This window comes from Equus quagga, chromosome 3, assembly GCF_021613505.1.
Source record: "Equus quagga isolate Etosha38 chromosome 3, UCLA_HA_Equagga_1.0, whole genome shotgun sequence".
NCBI classification, from domain to species: Eukaryota; Metazoa; Chordata; class Mammalia; order Perissodactyla; family Equidae; genus Equus; species Equus quagga.
Genome location: NC_060269.1, coordinates 28,800,517 through 28,814,159, shown reverse-complemented (window position 1 = coordinate 28,814,159; position 13,643 = coordinate 28,800,517). Strand labels below are relative to the sequence as shown.

Genomic DNA, 13,643 nt, shown 5'->3' with positions numbered 1-13,643 from the left:
TTCCCCCTTTGGCAAGTTTTAATTTTAAAAAAGTTGTTTTCTTCTGCATGGTTGGAAAATATTTGATTTTCTTCCAGGCATTTTCTCAAAGTAATTTCCTGCTTTATTTTCAGAAATGTAAAATGTGGGGTGGGGATAAAGAAAGACCTACCTGACTTTAGGACAAATAATACTTATGTAAGGCCCTATTTAAAGTATCCTAAGAGAAGTACGTGCTTGCTGTCTTTTACAATTCCTTAAAAAAGAACTGGCTAAAAAATAAAAATCTGTCACCTGATTGCCTTATAATTAAAATGGTAAAAGCTGTCAGCTCCATTTTGAGGTTGCCTGGCCTATAGGACCAAATATTTTCCTGATTCCCTTCCAGGATCTGTTACAGCTTCTGTGATTTGCTGAGTGCCCAAAGAGTGGTGGTTTTGCTGCTCAGCCATCTATATTTCTCTGTCAAATGGAAACTGAAGAACAATTTTTCTCCTTAGCCAGAGGTGTTCCAGATTTGAGGCTAGATTCTTATTTTTTGTGGTTAAGAGGGAATTGGGAATGTGCCATCCTGAACCTGGAAGAGAAAGAAAGGATCCATAATTGTGCAGAGCAGTACCTGGTTATAATTTAAAAGGACCACTTAGGAAAGGGTGGTTTCCTGCCAGTCAGTTTCCCTGCCACACAGCAAAAGCTTTTGCTGAAAATGGAAAGAAAGTTGATTATCTCTGTTCTTAGATTTTTCTGAGCATAAAAATTGAGCCATGGTGAATTCTTAGAGTCGTCTTTAAGAGAAGAAACTGAAAGGAAAGGGAACAGTGCTTCTCAATTTTTTCCTCTTTTAATGACCACTGAAAACTTTGCATTATTGAGGTTTGTTGTTGATAGAGCTCTCTAAGCAATGGGTTTTATTCGGTACAGCAATGCAGCACTTTTCAAGACTGTGAACAACATTTATTAATGAACATTTATTGAACTGCCTACTATGGTACTGGCATTGTACTGGGTGTGTGGATAGACTAAGAAGCTAACGTTCTAGGCAGGGAGAGAGACAAACAAAATGTGCTATAAAATGTGTTATGACAGAGAAATGTGAGAGTAGCTATGGGAGCCTATAAGAGGAATGGGGAAGAGAATCATGGTCATAGAGGGCTTCCTGGAGAAGATAATTGCTCAGCTGAGTTTTGAAGAATGAGCAGGGTCAGCCAGATGAAGAAGTGGGGACATGGGTCAGTGGGCATTCCAGGTGAAGGGAGCAGTCAGGATGAGTGTCCAGAGTCTAGGATGTTTGGGGTCTGCAGGTGGTTCCCATAGGCACTGCTATACTTTAGAGTGTATGTCACAGCATACGCTGGATGAGTTTCAGTGCTACCTGGAGCTCCAACATCTTGGAATATATCCATAATAATCACAGATTAGGGACATGTATGAACAGGACCATCGCCTTCCTGGTCCTTTTACACAATTACTGCTCTCTTCATGCCTAAAGCATTTCCATGCTTTCACATGAACTAATTCTTTTTTTTAATGTAGATATTATGCAATCAGAACACCAGTACCTAGAGGCAACTCTTCTTGCCATTAGTCAAGTATTTTATTGACTACTGTTTGTCTCAGCTAACTCATTTGGATTGCATTGTACTATTTTTCAATCAGGAAAAGTTCCCCCTTTTTTTTTAGGTAAAACATTATGACAATTATGACATTCTTGGGCATTTTCTTGGTTCATAAGAGAGGAACATACAACAAGGCATTTTATTAGACGTTTTGAATTTAGAGCTTCATTTTTCAGGAAGAATAATACCAATATCTACAGCCTAACCATTAAATTCTAAATGTGACCCATTTAAGAGAGACTTTTTAAAAATATCATCATTTTAAAGGATATTTCCTGAAATTCTTCCCACCTCCCCCCACTCCAAAAAACTTCCAAATCTCTAAGCAAGATTATAACTGCATTTCTGGACCACATTTCTGTTTCTGAAACTTGGCATACGCTGTCTGGAACCCCCTCTGTGCTGTATGCTGCAAGGTTGCTCTCTTAGGCAGTCACATCTGCAGGCGGCACTCATGAGCAGAGAGGGTCAGTTCAATCACTCCGGGTCGTCAGCGGGATGACAGAGCACCCTCACTCTTGACCTTCTAGAATGAGCTAGTGAAAAGTTTTGCTTTTATGTGTAAATCATGCTTGACTCGTTGATCACTGACTTCAGACCTCCAGGGCCTTTCCCTCCCTGCCAGGACACCTGTTGTGGGGCTGCATCGTAGCCCGAGAGCCTGGCTGGGCTCCCACTCAGACATTCATTCTTTCAGTCATTCATCATTCCATAAGCAGTTATGGAATGCCTACTACATGTCAAGTGTTGTTTTAAGCAGACACTGTAATAGACAAAAATCCTAGTCTTCAAGAGGCTTGTATTCTAAGATAGCATTTCTGTTCGTCCTAGTGCCCTGTCCTCCATTTCCATGGTTACTAATACCGGTCTCTGCCAGTGTGGCTGGGGCTTAGTGTTTCTTCCAGGCACTTTGCTCCAGTCTCACTCTTAGAAGTGGCCTTCTCAATACAGCTCTTCTGATTCACCACGTGCAGACATTTTCTTCAATGTATTCCAAGTATCTAGGTAGGGAGAAATCCCTGCCTCAACCACACATCGTGCCCCAAGTCAACACCTGCCTCCAATGATTCTGGGTCATCCATTCAGATTGTTCCTCCCCTATAGTAAATTTCCTCTCAAGGATTTTCCTCTCCTATTGTCATTTTATTTATTTATTTATTTATTTATTTATTTATTTATTGAAGCAGATTTCCCTTGAGGGGATTTTTTTTTTTTTTTGGGGGTGCGAAAGATTGGCCCTGAGCTAACATCTAATGCCAATCTTCTGGGGTTTTTTTTCCCTCCCCAAAGCCCCAGTACATCATTGTATATCCCAGTTGTACATGCTTCTAGTTCTTCTATGTGGGACACCGCCTCAGCATGGCTTGACAAGCAGTGGTAGGTCCACACCCAGGACCCCAACTGGCGAACCCTGGGCTGAAGCAGAGCAGGTGAACTTAACCACTATGCCACAGGGCCAGGCCCCTCCTATTGTCATTTTAACTATCTAATTTTTACCAGGCTCCCTGCAGCTGTCTTTGCCATCATACGTGTGTTAACAAATGTAAACCTTAAAGGAAGGGTCTACATCCAAATTTCTAACCTCACAAAGGTTTTTTTTTCTCCCATCCAATATAAATTTGTAGATGCAAATAAAAGTGAGAATAGAATACATTCCAGCTTCACTAGACAGCATCCAAGCTCAAATGCCAGTGGATGCTACCTCTTTTAATCCAAGCGTCTAAGCTCCAGGCCTTTGCTGAGCTAAAAACTGTCTTGTTACATACGAAATACAATAGATATTGTGCTAAAGGTGACTTTTAAGAAAGCTATCTGAATATTTCTTGTCTTTTTATTTTAAATTAAGCTTTTTCTAATTTTTATTGTAAGAGTAATATATAATCATTTTTTAAATTAGAAAATAAATGTAGAAAGACAAAATATAAGCCATATTTCACTATCCAAAGGTAATGATACTTATAATTCCATTGCATTTTTTACATTTTAACTTCTTATCTTTCAAAAATGTTTTAAATTATTTCATTAATTATTGCCCCCAAAAATCATACAGAAAGACATAAAGTTCCCAGTTTCTCCCCACAATAGCATTTCTGAGAGTTAATCACTATGAATAATGACTATCCTCCTAGACATTTCTATGCATCCATAAACATATTTTCAATCTTTTTGAATACCTAGGGTTTTTTTGGTTTGATTTATAAAATGTTACATTTCTTTTTTTCAACAACTTTGTTGAGGCATATTTTACATGTCAGATAATTCATTCAAGTGTAAAATTCAGTGATTTTTAGTACATTTATTTTACTATTTTACATGTGCAGCTATCACCATATATGAGTTTTGGAACATTTTCATCACTCAATAAGACCCTCATGCACAATGACTGTCACCCCTGTTCGCCTGAGCCCCTACCCCGGGCCAACACTAACCTACTTTCTGTCTTTAGAGCTTTTTCTTTTCTGGACATTTCATATAAACAGAATCATACAATATGTGGTCTCTTGTGTCTACTTTCTTTCACTTAACATAATACATTATTTTTAGAAAGTGGAGAAAAATGTTTATGAATGTTTAATGAGCTTTATTTGAAAATGATCTCTCACAAGTAAAACATATAAAGAAGTTTTATGTCTTGCTAATGTTAGGGGAAAACACTAACAGTAATTATCAGCCATTGAGAACCCGTGGAAGACAATCTAACTTTTTTGACATTCCACTCTTCCCCCTAGTGGCCAGGTTGAAAAAAGAATACAGTGTGTGTTAGTCCGAATGCATCTCAAGAGTCTTCAAATTCTCCTAAATGAGAGGCATTATATTTGGGGATTTCACATGAGAGATATTTCCTTTTTGTTTATCGGAGGCCAATTAACAAGTACAAAGCAAATTTCCTTGGAAGCATAATTTGTCATTCTCTGCAATCCTTCCCACTGTCAAATCTGCCAGCCTCCCCACGTGGAGGGATTTAGTATGGCTTTACGAGCTCAAAAGGTGGGGCCCAGTTACTCAAGTTCAAATCTCAACTCTGCCGCTTGCTAGTTATGGGATCTGGAGGCAACTTATCTACTCAGTGCCTGAGTTTCTTCTTCTTCTGTAAAATGAGGATAATGATAAAGCCTGCCTTAGGGGGTTGTTGTGAGGACTGAATGAATTCAGATGCATGCAACTCCTTAGAACAGACCTAGCATATGGTGGGAGTTGAGTAAACCTTATGTATCCTCTGTTCCACGTTTCTGCCTTCATTCCAACCACAATAAATGCCCAAGCCAGCCCTTCCCTGTGCTCTGCTGTTATCCCCACTCTTCTTCCCAAGGATTTTGCTTTGGTAATTTTCTCATCTTTCTCCTATTGTAATTTCCTCTGCTTTACTCTACCAGACCATCTCGCTTCCTTCCATCAGTACTGCCTCTCTAGTGCTGATGTCTAGTACTGGTGTCTAGTTCAAGACACCAGCAAGTACTGGTCATCCGGGAGACTCTTGTTGCAGTCTTCCAATAGTCATCGTGCTTCTGCCCCTACAGCATACAGTCCCTCAGCAATCTGAGTATTTAAAAATATGAACCAGAATTTATTTGTTTCTGCTCAAAACTAATGTTTTGTGGGAGTGGGTAATTTGAATGCTGTATGTGATGGGTGCTGAAAGACTTTCTAGTCAAAAATAGCTCCCTCGCAGCCAACTACTGATGCTTGACGGTCCTTGCTTTTCCAGGTCCAGCACTGTAACCACAGACTTCCCAGTTTTGGAGACAGTCCTGACCAAGACAGGCAATATATCTAGAACCCTTTTACACCCATAGATGGTGTCTGGGATCAATTCTACTGTTATTAGCCATATACTTCTGCCAGGACCTGAGCTCTGGGACTGTAGTACCTACCCTGTAAGGGATACCCTTCCCAATCACCTGCTATGTTTGCCTAGAGTGTGTGTGCCTAAACTTTTGGGGCAGTGTCTGCTTTAGACACCTGGATCCTCTGCTGGAAGTGGAATCTTTCCTGACTACTAACTTATTGGATTTGGATACTCATAGTGTGCTTAGGTCTTGTCATCTTTCTTTCCAAGAGGTTAGACTGGGCCTCCATCCCCTATAGCTTATCTGGGGTCCTGCTGGAGGCTAGATGGACCACCCAATGCAACCATTTACCTCACTGTGAATAATTCTCCCCACCAGGAAGCTCCTGCTGATGTGCCCCACCTGCCAGATTAGAACTCCTCGGACGTTGCTGGGGGCAGGGTGCTTATGCCCCTCAATTCTGACATAGTCAATTGGTCAAGTTCCATGGAGCGGATTTTGTTTATTTTGCCACAAAAGCAGGGAATGGGTCCATTCCCTCTCTTAGCCTGGTCAGTCCAAAAGCACTCCCACATGATAAACCAATAAGTCAGGCTCCATCCCTCCATCCCTTGCCCCAACAGGGCTGTAAGTTTCTGAGGCTAAGTCAGGAAAGTAGAGCAAAACTTCAAATGGAGGCCCACATACCATATGTCTACACATATATAAATTATAAATCATGTGGACGAATTGTCTTATAAAATCTATTCTATCCTCCAACCTTGAGAAGTATGTCTTCAGAGTAATAAAATTGAAATATGTGTAAAGTTATGTTTTCTAATAAGACTAAAAATTGGCAAAATAGTAAAGATGAATGAATTTAATGATTATTTATTATATTATGTAACATATTATATTATATAGCATTGTATTATGTTATTGGGTGTTCTATTGATGAGTATGAAATAAAAGCAATCATAATTCATACATTTTTATATATTTATTTCTCTGGTCTTCATTTCAGCAAATCACCAGTTATGTTCTTATAATCAAGATTTTCTCGATGATTAGCCTTGATATTCACTGTTGCATACTATTTGAGGAATGGAGAAACCTCTTTTGCTCTGGCTCCATGTCTAACACTCCTGGCCTTTCTCTGTCCCCTTCACTTTCTGGTCCCCAGGGGAGGAGTGAGGTATTTAAATGGAGAGTTTGGGAGAAGAAGCTGAACATGTTCAAGTTCTTCCTCCTTCTTTTCTCTTTGGGTTTTGCCTGCCTGCAGGGTGCACACAATCTGCTGGCCTTTCCATGTGACTGTCCAGCACTGCCTATGAGGAGGTAGGTAAGTTCAATTCAGGGGTGAAATATTAGGAAACCCACTTGGCTAACACACCTAATCCACATCCTTCAATTGCCTTTAATGGCAATAAAGGTGATATTTTTGCCCTCCTGTTGCCTTATTCTTCCATCTCTTTCTCAATGGGTTCCACATTTGGGCAGGAAACAGGGATGTCATTCACTGGGCCCCCTAAATCCTGACAAGCATGGGGATGAGGTTCACATAGGCATGCAGTCTGGACATTGGGCTTCTTTTATAGATTTGCCCAAATGTGAGCACAACTTTGAACTAATTCTCCATAACGTAACTTGAGCCATGGTTTTCCTGGAGGCTCAGGGAGGGAGTGCAACACTGAGAATAACTTACAACTACAGCTCAGTCCCAGATCTGCCCTGGAGCCTCTGGTTAAGTTACCTCCCTGCCTGGCTCCCACACTGTTGTAACTGATCTGGAACAACTTTCTCTGTCCCCCCCAAACCTGCTTTACCACTCTAGTCTCTGTCCCTCTGCCTCAGAATCCAGACCCCATGAACCCCCAGCCTCTGTTGAGTCCTAGAGGGAGGAGGAAGACCTTCTGTCCTCTGAGCCACAGCCCACCTTTCTAAGTCCTCAGTTTCTTTCTGTCCTGGAACCAATGTTTTCCCCAGGTGAGTGACAGTGGGGACATAGTTATCTTTCAGAGAAAAATTCACCCCCATATATAGGCATGAATTCTGGTCCTATGGTTCTTGTAGTCTAGCTCAAAAGTATGTCTTCTTAAGTTATACAGTGTTAAATAATATCATGGGTGGTTAAGCAGTCGATTACACAATTCACAGTGAGCTATATCAAGCCTTAGCTACTTCTTTTCACAGCCTTTCCTTCTGCCTAAGAGAAGATTAGGTCTGCACATCTCTTCTGCAGTCTCCTGTCTCTAAATTCTGCAGGTCCAAAAGGCTATTCCAAAACAACATGCAGCACTCCTCAGAAGCATGGGTGAGTCTGGTTGCCTAATACGCTGAGAAAATTTAACAGACAATTAGTGAATTATGGCCTAGCTGCTATGGCCTTTGTGGAGATAATGTCATAGTTGATCAGATATCCTTCATCAGATATCCCTACTCTTATTATTTGGCAGGTGCATCAGTAGGTCCTAAGGAAAGCAGATAATGAGACCGAGTTAGGAGATTTATTGGTGAATAAAGCCAACGAAAGATAAAGGGGAAGGAAACAGGATTGGGTGGAGATAGCCAGCAGACCATGATACAGACCTGATTCTTGTAAAAGGAAAAGGAGGAGGAAGCCGCATGGGGCAGGGAGAGCCTCAGGCCAATGCAGATCTGATAAAGTCTGGCCAACCCATGCAGAGCAGATTGCCTGTTAGACGAGTCCAGCTTCGGGCAGAAGCGATCAGATCTAGCAGCCCTGCCGTGCAGAGTCATTGGCTGGGGCTGCCCAGGTAAAGCGTGGCCTAAGCTTGAAAGCCAAGGGGAATAATTCCTTGTAGCTGAACAGCAAGTTTTTCCTTGAAAGGAGATCCAAACACGGAGCCTCCTTGGCTTCCACAGCAGGGAACTTTCTATCTGTCAGCTGACTTCCCATCCCATTACAGGACAAAGTGAACTCTCAAAATTATTTTGCTCATCACTGTAGCAAGATCATTTTCTAGCTATGCTCTTTCTCTCCTACATCTTTCCATCACTACTGCCAGCACCCCATTCCAAGCCATTATTTCTTGCTAGGACCATTGCAGTAATTTCTATTGGTCTTTCCGTACCCACTCTTGTGCCTTCCAGATTGTTCTTCCCACTGCAGTCAGAGTCATCTTTTCAAATACAAGTCTAATCAAAACACTGAGTGGTTTAGCATTATTCCGAAAAGACACACTTTAATCCTTAACATCATCTTCACGATCCCGAGGCTCAACCTCTTCAGCCTAATTTCGTACCCTTATCACTGTGCTCCAATTCAGTGGTCTTCTCTCTAGTCCTAGAAAATGTGCCTTGCTTCTTTCTCTCACGGGCCTTTTGTATATGCAAGTCCCTCCAACTGGGATGCTTCTTGCATCCTTTCCATGTCTGAGAAATACAGCATGATGCCATTTGGTGTTTGTTTGTTTTTTCCCTATTCAACATATTCTAAATTTCTTTTAAAAAGTTAAGCAAAATGTAGGCCAGAATTTTTATGAAAATAAGATTAACTATATAGAGTATAAATAGACATGTAAAATCCTGAAGGATGATATTACCACGCAAGTCACATGTAGAAAAAGTTGAATGCAATTATTGCTTTTGAAGAAATGATTTATTAATTGTTTTACATTATTTTTCATGAGCTGGCCCTGTGGTGTAGTGGTTAAGTTTGGCATGTTTTGCTTTGGCAGCCTGGGCTTGTGGGTTCAGATCCTGGGTGTGGACCTATACCACTTATCAGCCATGCTGTGATGGTGACCCCCATATAAAATGGAGGAAGATTGGTACAGATATGAGCTCAGGGCTACTCTTCCTCAAGCAAAAAAAGAGGAAGATTGGCAACAGATGCTAGCTCAGGGCTAATCTTCCTCAGTAAAAAAAAAAAAAAAAACTCAGATTACTATAAAGAACAAGTTTGCATCCAATTATATCTGTGGAACCATGAAAAAATTATATACTGTTCTGTGAAAAAAGCAGAATGCAAATTGATAAATATAGGACTTCCATGGCCAACTGGATAACCTGGATAATCTTCTTACCATGTAATATCTAGAAATTTTGGATAAAATATAATAAATGTTCTTTTAAATGCTTTGCTGAGCTTGCATAAAGTAAGAAATATCTCTAAGAGAAAGAAGAAGAGAGAGATGAAAGGCAGGGAGAGAAGATATTAACAATTGATAAATTAGGTGAGGTGTAAATAGGTGTTCTTTGAACTATTTTTTCACTTTTCTGTGTGCTTGAAAATTTTCAAATTAAAAAAGTAAAAGTAAAAAAAATAAAAGGACAGACTCAAAATTCTGAACACAGTATCATGAGAGACAAGGAAGAAGATGAGGGGGTGATCAAAATTAAAGCATTTCAAGGTCCTTGTAGTCTACAGGAGGGTAGAGATAACTACTTTCTACAGATGTAAATAGGGAATAGAGAAGCTGTACATATTTTTAGCTTTTTCTAAGTATGACTTCATAATCTTTAATATGTTGTCTGTCCCAAAGACATTAGACATGCTCATTTAAATATTTCTAAAGGTAGTGAAATGCACAAGGACATTCATCTCATATTGATTATTGTACCTTCACAAATTGGAAACGACCTCACTGAGAACAGGCTAAGTGAATTATGATATATATATATTCAGAGTAATACTATGCAATCGTTAATAATGATCATGCTCCTCTATATTTACTAACTCAAAAAGATTTCATGCTTATGGTTGAATAAAGTTAGATCACAGATACATGTATGAGCTCATTTACATAAAATTGTTTTTACATATCTATGATTATGGCAATGGTTGTCTCTGTAATAAGTCTCTAGATGATTTTTTACTTCGTACTTTATACTTTTCTGTATTTGAACTGGTTAAAATGGGCATGTAATATTTTTTAAAAGTAAAAACAATAAAGCTGTTCTTAAACGTAAATAATAAAATAAATTTGAAGTACTTTTTGCTCTTCCACTTCCACCTGGGCTTTGTCCATTAGCAGAGAAGGGTGAAGTCATTGTACCCTGGAGGGAAGAGAAAGCCAGCAAAGATGGAGCAGGGCTGCACTTTCTCCTCTCCTGTAAGAGCTGAGCTTCTGCGGTCTGTAACAGCACTTCACTATACGCACAAAAGTCTATTGCATTCTTGTCTGGAAATTAGGAGTATAGGGCCTATTCCTGTGTGGCAAGGAGATCCGCACAAAGAAAGGGTCATCATTTCCCTGGTCAATTTGAGTGAAAAAATGGCCCTTTAAGACTCAGCTGCCACAAGGGGTTGGGAAAAGCAGCTGTGATCAAATAAAGGCCCTAGGGCTATGGAACTCAATATCAAAGAATCCTTCTCAATCCCAGTCCTCACGATGACCCCTCCCTTCACATTCTTTCAATATTCCACCTAATTCATCTGCCAGAATACTTTTTAGTTCCTTCTCAGCAATTCTTTCCCATCTTTTCTAAACCTTGCATGAAGGCACTTCCTCCCTCAGGGTTTTAGCAAACTATGTACGTGCACATGTAAGCTTTTTTGTGAGTTATGAGGTACAGGTGCCTCCTAGGCCCAAAGATCCATCAAGGTTACAGGTGTTATGGAACCCACAGGCGAGGAAATGAATCTGCGACAGGGTGAAGCATTTAATAGTGAAATGTGTATCTTGACCTAAGTCACTTAGTCGAGCCTCCTGCTCGTACAGTTATGAACATTTGTCCCATTCTGGAGGTCCACAAAATCTGTTTTCAAAATAATCTAGATCTGTAAATATTGAACTCCTGGTGAGGCTGTAGGGTAGGCACTCTCTTAAACACTGCGAATAGGAGTATCAACTTGTACATTCTTTCTAAAAGATAATTTGACAAAAAGTATTGCTATGGACTGATTGTGTCCCCCTAAATTTATATGTTGAAGCCCTAACCCCCAATGTGACTGTATTTGGAGACAGGACCTTTATGGAGGTAATTAAGGTTAGATGAGGTCATAGGGTAGGGCCCTAATCCAATAGAGCTGAGTGTCCTTAAAAGAAGAAGAAGAGACCCCAGAACTCTGTCTCTCTCCACGTGTGTGTCGGTGTCACAATCCAATGTACACATCAGGATAGATGCGGAGAGGGCTGATGGCCACTCTGAGTTTATTATAACCAGAGTTTCAATATATACATAGCTTACATCTGTTAAACATACACAGGTGTTCTGGATGAAGTAATTAGCGAATGCCAAGAATTCTTAGTGATTTCTCAAGGAGCCCTCCCTTGGCCTCTGTTTTGATATTATCATGTTATTGCTGTGCTCGTATACTTTCTCTCGGAGCATGCAAGCCCTCCGAGGCAACGGCCTCTCCTGCTCCCGATATCGTGTCTCCATCTGTGCCCCCGGGCGGCCAATGCCTGTCTTAGGTTGCCTCCCCCTGGAGGTCTTACCCGTCATTGGCTAACCGGCCTTCTCACCTCTGGGTCACAGTTTGTTGGCAAGCTTTTTCCAGTGATTATTAACCCTTCCTGTGTCAGGGGCGGCTACAGTGTGCACAAAGGAAAGGCCATATGAGGACATAGGGGAAAGGCAGCTACCTACAAGCTAGGAAGAGAACTCTCACTAGAAACCAAATCTGTGGGCACCTTGATTGTGAATTTCTAATCTCAAGAATGTTCTGTTCTTTAAGCCACTCAGCCTGTGGTATTTTGTTATAGTGGCCTGAGCGGACTAATGTGGGCACCAGAAGGTAAAAATGCTTACCCTTTCACACAAATCTACTTCTAGGAATAATTTCCAAAGAAATCATCATGAATATAAATAAAAACGTAAGTTCAAGGATAGTCTTTGCAGTCCTATGTATAATATGGAAAAAATAGAAATAAATTCCAGGACCATGTGACTGAATAAATAAATTAAGGTAGATTGAATAAATAAATCAATAAATGATGGGAAGACAGTCTTTTGATATGCTGTGGAGGGACATCTAACATGGAAAAGGAGTCAGAAACATGTTATTAGGTGAAAAAAACAAAGTTATAAAATAGTGTATATAATATAATCCAATTATTAGGGGAAAATATAGTTATACATAGAAAAAAGTAGGAATGGATTTATTTATATATTTATTTTTATACCAAAATATTAATAATAATAAGGTCAGGGATGATGGATTAACTGGAAATTTTTAGTTTCTTCTTTTTATTTACATATATAGGTTTTCAAAAAAATTACAGTGAATGTCTCATTAATTTTTGGAATAAGGAAGAAGCCTACAGGGGCTGGTCCCATGGCTTAGTGGTTAAATTTGGTGCGCCCCTTTTCTGTAGCCTGGGTTTGGTTCCCGGGCATGGACCCACATCACTCATCGGCGGCCATGCTGTGGTGGTGACCCATGTACAAAATAGAGGAAGATTGGCACAGATGTTATAACACTCAGGGTAAATCTTCCTCAGCAAAAGAAAGAAAGAAAGAAAGAAAGAAATTAAAAGAAAAAAAGAAGCCTACAAAGTTTGTTACATTCTTACAAATATGAGCCTGATAGACTGAAACATTAAGCTGAAAAAATAGATAAGGCTCACATTTAGATTTAAAATTAATTTTTACAGAAGGGAAACAAACTACTTGGATAGCAATCCGGGAGTTTCAGGTGACTATGAACTCATCAAAAGCCAAAAGTATGAAGTGGTGGCTAAAAAAGCTAATATAATCTTATGTTGCCTAATAGAAGCACAGTTTACTAGACTTTGTGTAGACCACATCCAAAGTCTTACTCTGAAGAGTGCCACATCTAAAGAAAGATAAACTGGGTCCGTAGGAAAGCAACTAAAATAGTTGGAGACTAACTGAAGATGTTTATTGAGTTTGGAAAAGAGAAAAGTAAGGATAGACATGGCAGCTGGCAAACAGCAGACTTGCATACAGAAGATGGAATCAATTTTTTTCTATTATGCCCTTAAGAACAGAACTAGAATAAATAATTGTTGGCTATAGGGAGGCAGATTTCCTTAAATATAAGACAGAACTTTCTAACAATTATTAGTCTATAGCAACAGGATGGATGGGAAGCTGTTGGGTCAGGGTTGAGACACAGTAGATGTAGAAAGTTGTATATCTGATGGGAAATTAGGCCAGGTAACTGGTCAGGTCTATTCTAAACCTAAGGGTTGATGTTATTTTTAGAGCACGCCTCTGAACCCAGGAGATTGGTCTTCACTCACAATAATGAAACAGATCTCAGAGTGGTCAACAACGGCCTGTCAGGTAGCCCGAGATCTCCAACTTCAGGCTCTCCCACTCCTGACTATGAAGCCTGTTTCTGATA

At 40.0% G+C, this 13,643-nt stretch overlaps 1 protein-coding gene across 1 annotated transcript in view; it reads right to left on the bottom strand.

Annotated features, from left to right (window-relative positions):
• Positions 1–314: 314 nt before the first annotated feature.
• Positions 315–13,643, bottom strand: part of LOC124237528 (serine/arginine repetitive matrix protein 1-like) — a 41,684-nt gene continuing 28,355 nt past the window's right edge. The window contains exon 3 of the transcript XR_006888028.1: positions 315–556. The gene's annotated coding sequence lies outside the window, so the exon portion shown is untranslated. The remainder of the gene's footprint in view (positions 557–13,643) is intronic.